Source organism: Diabrotica undecimpunctata, chromosome 7 (assembly GCF_040954645.1).
Source record: "Diabrotica undecimpunctata isolate CICGRU chromosome 7, icDiaUnde3, whole genome shotgun sequence".
NCBI lineage: Eukaryota > Metazoa > Arthropoda > Insecta > Coleoptera > Chrysomelidae > Diabrotica > Diabrotica undecimpunctata.
The window spans coordinates 54,229,367-54,241,977 of NC_092809.1; the positions used below are offsets into that span (position 1 = coordinate 54,229,367).

General features: G+C 33.6%; 1 long non-coding RNA gene across 1 annotated transcript; it reads left to right on the forward strand.

Annotated features, from left to right (window-relative positions):
* The first annotated feature begins 369 nt into the window (after positions 1-369).
* LOC140445363 (uncharacterized) lies at positions 370-5,734 on the forward strand. Its single transcript, XR_011951389.1, has 3 exons — positions 370-508; positions 2,653-2,769; positions 5,602-5,734. It is a non-coding gene; the product is annotated as an uncharacterized lncRNA (long non-coding RNA).
* Positions 5,735-12,611: the final 6,877 nt, after the last annotated feature.

Below are 12,611 nucleotides of genomic sequence, written 5' to 3' on the forward strand. Positions count from 1 at the left end.
AATAGTAATTGAATTGTATATATATATATATATATATATATATATATATATATATATATATATATATATATATATATATATTAATTTATGTTTGATAGATTTCTATTTTATTCGTTTGATCGGATATTTTTGGATGTACCCTGGTATTTTAATCTGTTCAACGTTAATCTGGCTGAATAATTTTACATATCATTAATCTCTTCTTGCTGACACACATTTCGATAACAGAAATGCAAAGGAGAGTAAATATCTATGAAAACTATACCAACGTATCATGTTTGACCCGCCATGACCTTTATAATACCTTAAACATTTTTATATTTAAATAGAAAAAAGTTAGATCAGATTTGTATCAGTTTGTATTAACTTCTCTAAATATGAAGTTCACAGTTGTTGTTGTTTTTATTGCGCTAATTGCTTTAAGTGTTGCATTACCTGCAAATATTAATCCCGGTTCCGTGATTATAAAAGCCAATAGTGACGTGAGACCAGATGGATATGAATTTGGGTATGTATGGTAACATGTAGAGTTAGGTTTAGTTAGTTATTTAGATAGATTGTTAGGTAATTGTAGATGACTTGATTGGCAATGAATCTCCTCGCAGCAGTCTTTCTCTTCTCTTATTTCTGTTTCCGATGCCAAAATGTTCAGATGACGACATCTATTATCGTCCAGTCGCTTTCGCAACTTATCGTTAAAGTCTCCGACAATGATAATAATTGGTCAATATGGAATTTTCGTCTTGTACTATGTATGTAAAGCATTAACTTTTCAACTTATTACAAATCAACTTTATCTTCTAGAAGAAGCGGAACTAATCTGAGTTGATAATGGTAAGTGTGACCTTACCGAAACGCCATCAAAAGAATTGTTTTTTCTAGAAATAACCTCTACACTTACGGCATAGAAGGTGGCAGATAAGTAAGAAAAAAACCAGAGTTGTTCAACGCTAAGTCAAACACGACATGTTCGTAAATGGCTCTTATTCAGTTAAACTCTGGGATCCCAATACCCCTGGTAATGTTAATATTTTTTATAAGAGGCAAGTTCCTATAATTTAAAGTGTGCTATGTAGTCGTACAAAATATATTCTCTCTTTTCTTATTTATTTTCCCATAAATGTTCTTGTTTAATTTACTCTCTTACTTGCCCAACTGATTAAGATGTTTCTTAGGGATCTACAAAACTAAGTGCAATTAAATATTTTTTTGTTTACTTCGAAAGGGCCTTTGAGATTATCGAAAAGATGCTAAAACCATTTTTCTTTAATGCACTCGTGAGTGAGTCTGCAATTTAGTTGGTTTCCAAGGATAGATTTGAGTTTTATGTGACTTTTGGTTAGTTTGTGAAAGAATTCTGGGCATAGAAAAGTAAACTTGCTTTTTAGTCTACCAATTTGTCAGCGGTTCTTTATGTTTCCCATTCCTTAATCTCCCGGGATTTACAGCCAGCTAACCTTGTTTCTTCTTCTTTAAGTGCCATCTCCGTGGCGGAATTCGGCAATCATCATAACTATTCGACTTTTAAGACGGCTGCTCTGAAAAGTTTATTTGATGTACATCCGTACCACTTTCTAAGGTTGCGCATGACATTCTACGCCTCTCTATGCTTCTTTTTCCTTGGATTTTTCCTTGCATAATCAGTTGGAGCTAGGTGTATTTTTCTTCACGTGTAATATGTCTGAGATATTCCAATTTTCTTGTTTTTATTGTTTTTAAAATTTCTATTTCTTTATTCATCCTTCTCAGAACCTCTTTGTTTGTAACGTTTTCTGTCCACGATATTTTCAAAATTCTTCTATACACAAAGAGCTCGAATGATTCCAGTTTTTCCTTGATGTCGCATTCAAGATCCAAAATTCCATTCCATAAAACAAAGTCGAAAAAAATATAGCATCTCGCCAACCTAACTCTTAGTTCCAATTTTTAATCCCTTGTACATAGCACTCTTCTCATTTTGTTGAAATTTGCTCCAGCCTTTTCTATTCTGATTTTGATCTCCTTTATACTTCATCTAATTTACTTACCGTTGCACGTCATCCGCGTCATAGGCCGTGAGGTCACATGATACCAACACGAAATATTTAGGCGATAGGTGTGTTCTTTTTAGAATCACTTTGCCGAGTACACTGGCATTACAGCCACTAGACATATTTTATTATATACGCGTAGAAATAATATTTAAAGATTTCTATTAACGTTAACTTAAAGAAATACACAATAATATGTTTCATTTAATTTACAGTTTTTCGGACTACCCTACATCACGGTGTACAGTCATTATATACATAATAGGGCCATAAACAAAACACAGTAACAACAAATAAAATAAACTTAATGTAAGGATGTACATTTGGTAATCTAACTTTTTAACTTAATTTCTCAAAAATTAAATATTTAAAATACGAGGTGGTGTTGATAAGATAAATAAAAGCCGCTAAAACAATATTAGGCGATACTATTTATATTTATGATTTGAGAGATAAAGGTCATCTCCGCTTTGTGGGTTGAAATTGAAAAATTATCCGAGAGTATTTTTTTGCATCATTAAAAATAAAACCTGTCTGAAAATTTTTCGTTGGGCCATTCTGTATACTTTGCAGTGTACTAATTTGGGTCTACTAGATTCTAAAATTACTAAAACAATTACAGGCACCTGCCTAGTATATCTGCAGATGAAAGTCAAGACGAAGATCAACAACTTTCAAGATCGTGGATAGATCGGGTAGGAAAACAGATAAAGAAGCTTATAAAAGTGATTTTCTAAAGGTATGAGTAATACAAGCTTCTTGACGGTGTCGTTAATGCCAAAATAAATAATATCTTATGTAACAGCTAGATTGTGGCCCGATGCTATCGCTTCGGGATTCTAGAACAAAGGATGTTCTACTAAAATGTTTATGTTTTGTCACACCAAAATATTCTATGCAGATTTAGTTTAATATTATGAATGCATATCAAAAATGCAAAATAAAACGTTTTAAAACGCACAAAACGTTACAGCGTTTTGTGCTGTAATGTTTAAAAATAAGCTATAGTACCGTGTTTATCACTTAGTAACAAACAGGCTTCGGTCTAATAGTCGTCATTGTTGTTTCTCCACAGGTGGTAACAATTGAAAACTGATTGATTTTTTCTATCTGAATACGTTCTTTATTTACTACCCTTTCATTCGCTATGTCGCATGTTAGGATTCGATTAGTTGTATATTTTGTATACAGGCAGAGGCCTTCTTTAAGTCAATAAATCAAAATTTGTCTTATAGTAAATAAATTTTTATCTGTAGTGTCCATCATATCTTGTATGTCGCTACACGCTCATTATTATCGAATATATTGTGTAGTGCCCTTTTAGTAGTCGCCTTTTCTGTTTTGTCTATCTTAATATATTCGTTATACCCTTTTCTCTGACTTCCTATGTAGCATGTTAGAATTCGATCATTTGTTGATTTTGTGCTCAGTCAAAAACCTTTAATATTTAAATAGTAATTACGTCATTTGAGGTTGTAAATAATCTCATGCAGCTTGTGCTTCTATCCTGTGAAGATTTAAATTGTGAATGTCACAGCAAAGCCGTATGTTTATTAACTACGAATATTGGCGTCGTCATATTTCTTTATTGCCTTCTATGTTGCACACTATTTTCGCTTTTTTAGTTTAGAAATCAACTCTCTTTGTGTATTGAGCCTTTGCAGAACTTCCCAATTGTGTATGTAATCCCTTCGGGATATTTTGAAGAGTATTCTAGAAACCCATATTTCAAAGACTTCTAAACGTTCTAAAGTGATTATTTTAAGAGTCCAGATTCCAAAGACTTATAAGGCAACTGAATAAATAAAATATGATTTGCTTTATATTGATATTATGATACTGATTCATGCTTGTCTGTTACATTCGAGATCTAATATCTAAATCAGGATCTAAGTCCAATATCAAGATCGCACAAAAGTAAAAGTGTTGACGGGGAAAGACTAGACCACTAGAAACTAATGAGAGCCTGCAGAAAAATCGTTTTAAAAATAAATACAAAACAAAACACATGACGAACCTTGTGCTCAGTAACAATACAAGAATTCAGACAGACGTGGAATTCAGTGGAACTTGCTGATAAATATATTTTGGACATAAAATTAGAATAGGCAAGGACAACCAAACAGGTGAAGTATGAAGAAGAATAGCACACGGATGAGCAGAATATGGACTTCTTAAAAACATATTTAAATACATCAATATTCCGATTACTATAAAGCGGAAAGCCTTCGATCACTGTATGCCAGTAATGTCCTACGGTGCGAACACTGTTGTTGACAAAAAACAATGCTTTAAAACTAAGAGTAGTACAAAAAAGGATGGAGCCGCGAATAATAGGAAAAACAGTAGAAGGCAAGATCAGTAATAAAGACGTACGAAAAAGAACGAGAGTTACAAATGTGGAAAGAGCTTGCAAATTGAAACAGAGATATGCTGGCCACGTAGCAAATATACAGGATAAAAAGTGGACATGCCAGCTAATCTAATAGGATAGATAAACGAAATAGAGGAAGATCACCTACACGATGACAAGATGATCTGATGTATAATCGTATCTTCGTTCTAGTTCCTCCATTACTAGACATCTAGTTGTCAAAGATTTCTCATTTTAAATATCCTGTCTTACCTGTGTACCTTCTGTTTTATACATAACTAAAGTTCTGATATGATCTTCTCCCTCTTGGACCTATAACACCTTTTTCTAACATAACTATACTGATCTTTAAATCAGAGCTTCTCTTCCAGTCGCTCTGATTATTCCTGCTAAAGTAAAATACGTATAAGCAAATATAAAGAAGCACTACACGAGAAATTAAATCTTACCTGCCCTTTCTTGTATTTCGGTCTACTGTTTATGAGTACAAGAAACCAATTCGCCAAACATTTTTGTTTATATGAGGAGATATATTGTGGATGCAACTCTTAGATTTTCCGTATCTCTCTTACATCTTTAACATCGTCTACTTTGCCTTAAAAATCTATAGAAGGCACAGACTAAAACAAAAAAACTAAATTTTGGTTTCGTCAATAGAAATTTTCGGATTTCTACTTTCGTGATTTATTATCAGATGTCGCTATAACCTCCAAGTTGAAGCCATTTTATTGTTGCTTCTTTTGACGGCAAAGATTTGTTTTCATGTTTAGAGCGTTTGTAACAGTCGCTCTGATAATTCCTACTAGGATAAAATACGCAAAATTATGCAAAAATCACATGTATTGCAAAAAATCAGAAAGTTGTGTTACCATAAATTGGTCTTGCACCTTAGATAGGTGCTTTATTTAAATTCGACGATTTTTAGAATTAAATAATTTATTTACAGTTCAGATAAGTTTCATTGGATATTGCCTATGTGTATTATCACAGTTATTTATTCGATTAATTTTTTTAACGCAACACATTGTGATACTATTTATTTTGGTGTATTAGGTAAATTGGTGCTTCAAGCAAAATCATCTTACCCTTGGAAGATCGTTGGCTTGGGTTTTCATTTTCTTTATTTTATTCTGTGTTATCTTCTTAATATTTGTCATTTGTTAAACACAAGATAATAAAGGTAAATTCTGTTTTCAGATACGAAACAAGTGACCCAATTGTTCGTAATGAAGCAGGAATATTACAACAAGTATCCCAGGACCAGCTAGCACTTCAAGTGAATGGCGATTTTGCTTTTAACTACCCCGAGGGATTTTCACTTCAAACCACCTACGTAGCTGACCAAAACGGTTATAGACCTAAAGTATCGTTTGGTCAAGAAATTGGTCGGTCCAGAAATTTTTAAGTTAGCATCAGTTTAAAAGTACATTAGTTTTTTACTTTGAACATATGTTGTAAAATTTTTGCTATCATTAGGGACGGTGAATTAAAAATTGTGATATTATAGATTAAAATTATGTGTAAAAAACATAAAAAGTATGTGTAGACATATAAGAAAACAGCAAAACAGCAGCAATCATCAAATCAAATGTAGCTTGAATGTAAATGAAGTGCAATTGCGAACTGCAACCTGTAGCTGATTACAAACTGGACACACCGGTAGTTTAATCTAACTGCTGCCTGTAATATTTACTGCCAACTACTGCCCAAATGCATTCGTCTTCCGTCCATTCAATAATTGTTTTTGAACTGTATTATGGAAAATTAATATGCTTTGGATTTCCTTTGGCTCTTTTTCTTTAAACATTTCTTCTCTAATATCTCTAGCAATTGTAGCACCAATGGTAATATGCCTATCTGATCTAGAGGTTTCTAAGCTCATACGATATGGGATACAGTTTTAATATTAATATTTACGAAATTTAAAACAATATTCTTGAAATATTGCATTTCAAACAATTTGTTTTAAAAAAATATATCGGTTTATTTTTGAAATAGGAATACTTTGTTTCAATATAATTTCGGCAACTTACTCGGACTTATACTTTTTGGTTGCTGATATTTCACAGGAAATCACGCATTTAGGATATGGATCCAACGTATCATAATTCCCAGTTCTTCCTAGTAATAGATATTTTTTCCCACTCCTCTATGTTTAATTTCAAGTGAACATGTTAAGTAAGCTAAGAAATAAATGCTACTTTGTTCGTCTGAAAGCACTTAGTACATCTTAGTAGGATTGCGTCGAATGCAAATTACTAGCAGCGAGTTATATTTTAGACTTTTCAAACTAGATTGATCAAACTCACGAACTACGAACATTACATTAAGGAAATATGTTTAGGTTAAAAAGTTTCATTAGGTCATTCTTCGTCATCCTGGTACACGACAAAAACAAACGCTCCTACAAAGAACGCATACTGCGTTCTTACGGCTCATTAAATCTTTGCTCACAGCTCATCAGTGAGTAATGACCCATAGTTGTAAATGGGGCTGTTGTGTCAGACTGTAGACTTTTCGGTGACTTTTGAATATTGCGACAGTTTCATGAAGACCTGACTCATCAGAGAATCACATTAAATATTCTAAATTAATTTATTAAATTTATATGACAGATCATTGAAGATAACTTGATGTGTCATCATAATATAGTTTATCTATGGGTTCTTAATGTATGGTTCCAGTAATATTTGTATGACTATTCACCACATCATTAGGTCTTTATATCTCAGGATGGTCACAAACATATTTTTACTTAGTTTGATAAGACTGGTTCTACACGTCTGTACTGTTTACCATTTTATTATATGTTTAAACACACTTTACTTCCGTATCATGCAGCATAAGCTATGTTTATTTATATATTTATTGTACAATATATCTACTAAAGTTGCATATTATCAAAATTTGTATAATATGTTAAATGAATGTTATTGTTTAGTTTATTTTAAAGCTAATCATTATATAAATCAATGTACTTTACTTTAAGCAATAAAAAATAAAATCTAATAATAATTTAATTTATTAGTAGAGTTAAGAATGTCACTCCTTTAATAGAATTGCTGGGCGTTATCGCTAAAATAGCTACAAAATAAAGGTTTTTAGCTAAGCAGAAGTCAAAGTCTAACCAGAAGCATTGGAAAATTAGAATAATAACTTAAGTCCCAACAGACAAGAAAACACCGTTTCAAACAAATAAGCTAAAAAAGAAATTGTAGCTTTCGAGTAGTACTGAACTGCACAATATTAATTGGAAAATATAGCTGTTCGAGTACCTAGTAGTCACGGTGACAAATAAAGCAGGCAAAAAAAGATTAAGATAATACCTATAAAAAGTGAGCAGTAAAATAAATAAACATTTTATTCAAAATAAAACAAAATTCAAACAATATAGTCATTAAATACACGTATATACACGTATAAAACATGGACCATAAACCATAGACCCGAAGTAAGAAAGGGAGATTTTAGTTCGGAATAAAAAAAAATACTGAAAATTTTTCGAATTAAAAGTAAAGCGAAAAAAGAATTGTAAGACGAATTAACCGGAATGTAATGAATGTCCCAACATAACGCAGCCAACTAGGGCATTACAAGTGGGATGGTTGACCAAGTCTTTATCAAACAAGACAAAAATGAATAGATGCAGTCCAGATTTACATAAAAAAAATGGAAATACTATACTGGAGAAAATAAAAAATAACTGAAAAAATTGGAAAAAAGCTAGCCAAATACAAAAATCTAGGAATAACCGTAGTATGTAGTTCTATATGTATATATTGTTGTTTGTTTCCAAAAAAATTAAATGAAAAATCCACATGATTAGACCGGGGCTAGTTGTGACAGGAACATTTTGTGGCAAATTATTTTATAGACAAACCATAGGTAGCAGCACCGCCCGGTTGCCCAGAATTCTCCTTCTGCATAGCATCCGTCTGTTTGTGTAGTTTGGTTGTGATGCTATGCGTTTCTGCCACTTTATAACATTTAATGTCATTTTGTTTTAACAAAGCAAAATTTTGCTATTGTCTTTGAATTGTTATTTCACTTTCAAACTACAAGGTAAGAACCTTATTTTAGCTCTAATAGATAGCTTGTTTATTCCTTACTATAGTAAGATACAGTTTGATTTCTATAAGATGTGTTGAGGTCTGTGCGAGTGGCATTATGTAAAATGGCGTACGGTGGGGCGAGATGTGAAGACAGGCTTTGAGCACATTGTAACCGTGTCACAAAATGCCCCTACGAATTTGAATGCATATTTATGGATTTGTTAAAGATAATAGTGAGAAATTGTAAAAGGAAAACAGAAAGTGGTCGAAATATTATAAATAGTTACGAATCAGCTTCGTTAGATGGTTAGTCTAAATCATATAGTTTAAGGCACACAGCTGAAAAATATAGTGTTAACTGGCTGTCTGTACTTAGATATATAAAAAAAACAACAAACCAACCCAGATCGAGGGGAAGAAATGGATTACAAAAGGCATCAATTATTTTCGCAACAACAAGAGCACTGTGAATATGGTATTCAGGTAGCAAAAATATTTTATATTATTAGCTTAATGTAAATAAAACGTTTAGCTTTTGAATTTGCTATAACGAACAAAGTTCTACTGCCTGAGAATTCGTTAGCTTCAAAACAAGTCGGTAATGATTGGTTGAGGAAGTTCATGCAGTGTAACAATAATGTGTCTATTCAAGTTTCTGAGTCGGAATACCATAAGAGAGTCATATTTACGACCCCACCAGAGGTGTCTGGGTAGGTCTTTTAGTACTTAAAGTTCGAATGTCCTATTTTTAACGAGACGGAGCAGTCAGCTCCAGTACTTTTAGCTTGCTAACAAAAATGCCGCTCCGCCCCCTAGCCGGTTACACCAGTGACAAGGCCCATATTGTTATAGAAAGGCAGCATCACTACTAGGGATTGCATTTCCCGGAGCAATATGGTCATACTACGCGATTTTCAGACCTAGGCGCTGACCCGCCGCATGCATCCCGCGTTACCAGGACATATCTGCGCAGCAGGCGGCAATTGAAGCCAGGGAACCCAATAAAACCCAGACCATTGCCCATCAAGGAATCCGATGTCAACGTAAATGAATAACGAAGATTCGCCCCCCCTCCCCCCCAAAAGTAAAGCAAGGACGCTGACGGCCCAATATGTTTGGGTAGGAAGGTGCATAAAGGGTATTGCTAAGGGGTAATTATTACGACTAATAGTTTCTGCCCTTTAGGGACGATTTTTAAAAAATAATTATTTAAGTTACAAATGCGAGAGAACTTTATTACGTTCTTAAAAGTTACAATATTATAAATCAGACTTCACTGTACAAAGTGAAGTCGCCAACTCGGCGACCTCATCAGCAACATCAAGGCTGGCATCCTCTTGTAAACTCTTGTAGAATGGATGATACACTGAAGGTAGGGTAATAATGATCTTACATTTTCGAGTTTCTTTTTTGCAATCCGAATGAGCTCAATATACTTCTGTTTTAAAGCAGATACAGTAAGCACATTAGGACGTCCCTTCTTGACAACACTAACGGGGTTGTAGGTACCATTCACAGAATGTTTAACGTAAAATGCTTGTAGGTTATCACTCCTGAACAAAAAGGAAAAAACATTGGAAAAATCCAAAGATTGCTGGTCATCAGTGCGAGTACTCTTTTTAATGTTCTCTAAGAGTGGTTGTACATTGAGGAAATCTTCCTGCTTCATAACAGTTAAGTTGAAGGGCTTCTTTTTATTAGATTCTTTTATAATTTTTTGCCATTCCTCAGGAGAGTACACAAGCGGAGCATACTTTCTATGTCGATTTTCTATAAGAGCAAAATCCCTGTGGAGGGAAGGTGAGTGTGTCCGCTGACTAAAAAATGGTGTGTAATAGACTTAAACTTTTGTTTCTTCACTAGCTGGAACCATAAAGACATTAAAAGCCAGTTTTTGTTTTGCCCGGGACAATTATCCGTGAAGAAAACGAGATGCTCTACTTCACCTATGTTTGAGCTTAGAAATTTTATGAGTATTGATGCAATTTCATCACTTCCTCTTTTTGCAATGTTTTCCGTCCAGACAAACATATGACCAGCGTCTTCCGTACAATCATGTATTCCTAGATTATACATCCAGATTTTCCTGCAATAAAATGCAGGACCAGTGGTTAATTTGGGAATCGGTAACGCTTGCTGCAAATCAAACGATATAACACATGTCCTGTTATCAATTTTGGACTGGGCTGTTTCGCTCTTCAGTAGTTGTTGCATTGCCTGAGCCTTACACTTGTGCAAGTTAAGTCTTGTTGTTAATTCGCTATAATCATTTTTTTCTGATTTTGCTGACTCTATTTGGATATTAATTTCGTCGCATGTCTTGCAAGTATCTGATTTTGGCAGCTTAAATCCAATATTATACTCGGTACAAAATATTTTACGGTAAGTATGCTCCTTGACTGGTTCAATTCCCATTTCTGTACACCAAGGGACATATCGATCCAAATAGAGACTGGCTATACTCATGTTATGATCCAGATAAACTTTATTCATGTTCTTGTGTCGACTGTAGTGACTTTGATACTTTGGAATCGAATGTATGTGGTTTTTAACACTTAGTATTTCAGAATCAGATATTTTGTTTCCACGGTTTGTATGCTTTCCTCTGTTGTCTCTTTCTGGCACTAGATTTCCTTCTATCTTCTTGTGAACAATGTCATTTACTCTGCCCTTAGAAGCTTGAAGTCCGTGGATATTTAAAAATTCTGTTTTACAGACACGTGTAGTTTCACCATTAACATTAATGGAGTAGACTGCATTGCTCTTTCTATTCGATTCTTGATGTTATTTCTTCTTTCGGTAGGACCTTTTCTTCTTAACAATATCTATACATCCGAATAAGTAGCTATTTTGTAACTCCCATGAAACGAGGTTCCAGAATTCGTTAAAAATATTGCTCTCGTGGCCCTAAAGCTTTTCCCTACACTTCTTAGTGCAACTGCAAGGCGGTCCCAATTCTCGACCAGGCACATTTTTTTTTTCGTTTTGTCGCTTACATATGGTTGCCCTAAATTTCGTCGAATTTTTCTTTTTGATCTTGAATAACAGTGTTCATTGCTTTGTCTCCATCGACTTGTTGGAGTTTTGTCGGGTGTGTTTGGTTTTGTCCTTTTTCTTGACGGACCTTGTTCATTATCCTACAAACAAAATGCAATAATATAACAAGCCATGTCACAAGCCACAACAATCATACTTTAATCTTTAATGGTAATAATGTGACAAGCCACATTTAACAAAAAAATTACGTACCGCTGTATTTTCATCACTTGAGTCACTTCTAGATTGTACATAGTCAGGATCACGGTCACTGTCATCGAATGTCGACTAAACTTCAGTATTTGTCTTACTAGAATCGTCAGAACTCACAGAAATATCTGAGTCGCTTTCGCCCATGTTCGCCATTTTGATGTGGCTTGTCATTATGTCGAGTAGATACTAAGACAAACTAGATCTATGCAACACTGTTACCATAGGTTTGTCGCGTCATCTATTAACGACGGGCTGAAATAAATTTTTAGTGGCTTGTTATACTATTACTTTAACCGATCATAGCACTAACTCTTTTTGAACTCATGTGTGGCTAGTCATTGTTTCACATTAAGCTCTTCAAATATTTAAATTTCTTCCGAATAGGTGATGGGAAGAAATTATGTGGTATAAAATCATATAGTCGTAAATAAAACAGTAAAGAAATCTAAATTTAATGTTACTGTATAATTAAATAATTAATACAAATTGCTTGAATTTATAATTATATGATTTGTTTCCTAATAGGGGTCGTTTTCACCCCCAAAAAATAAAAAGCAACCAACGGCAAATCTCCAATTTTAAAGTGAAGGTTAAGTATAACCTTAATTTAAATTTTCATGCAAATCAAAGGAGACAAGGTATTCAATGACATTATTTTAATTATAACTAATCTATGGGGTCCGATTTAGAGTTAACACTGCGATAAAATCTTAAATTATGTTCTTTAATGTTAATTGGTCTTTATTGACTTCATAAAAGATAATTTGAATCAATTACTTGCTTTAATTTACAATTTTACGATTTTGTTATAATACGGGTTTCACCCTTAAAAAATAAACAGCAATCATCGACACAATTCCAAAATAAAGTGAAGGCTAAGTAATACCTAAATCCAAATGTTCATGC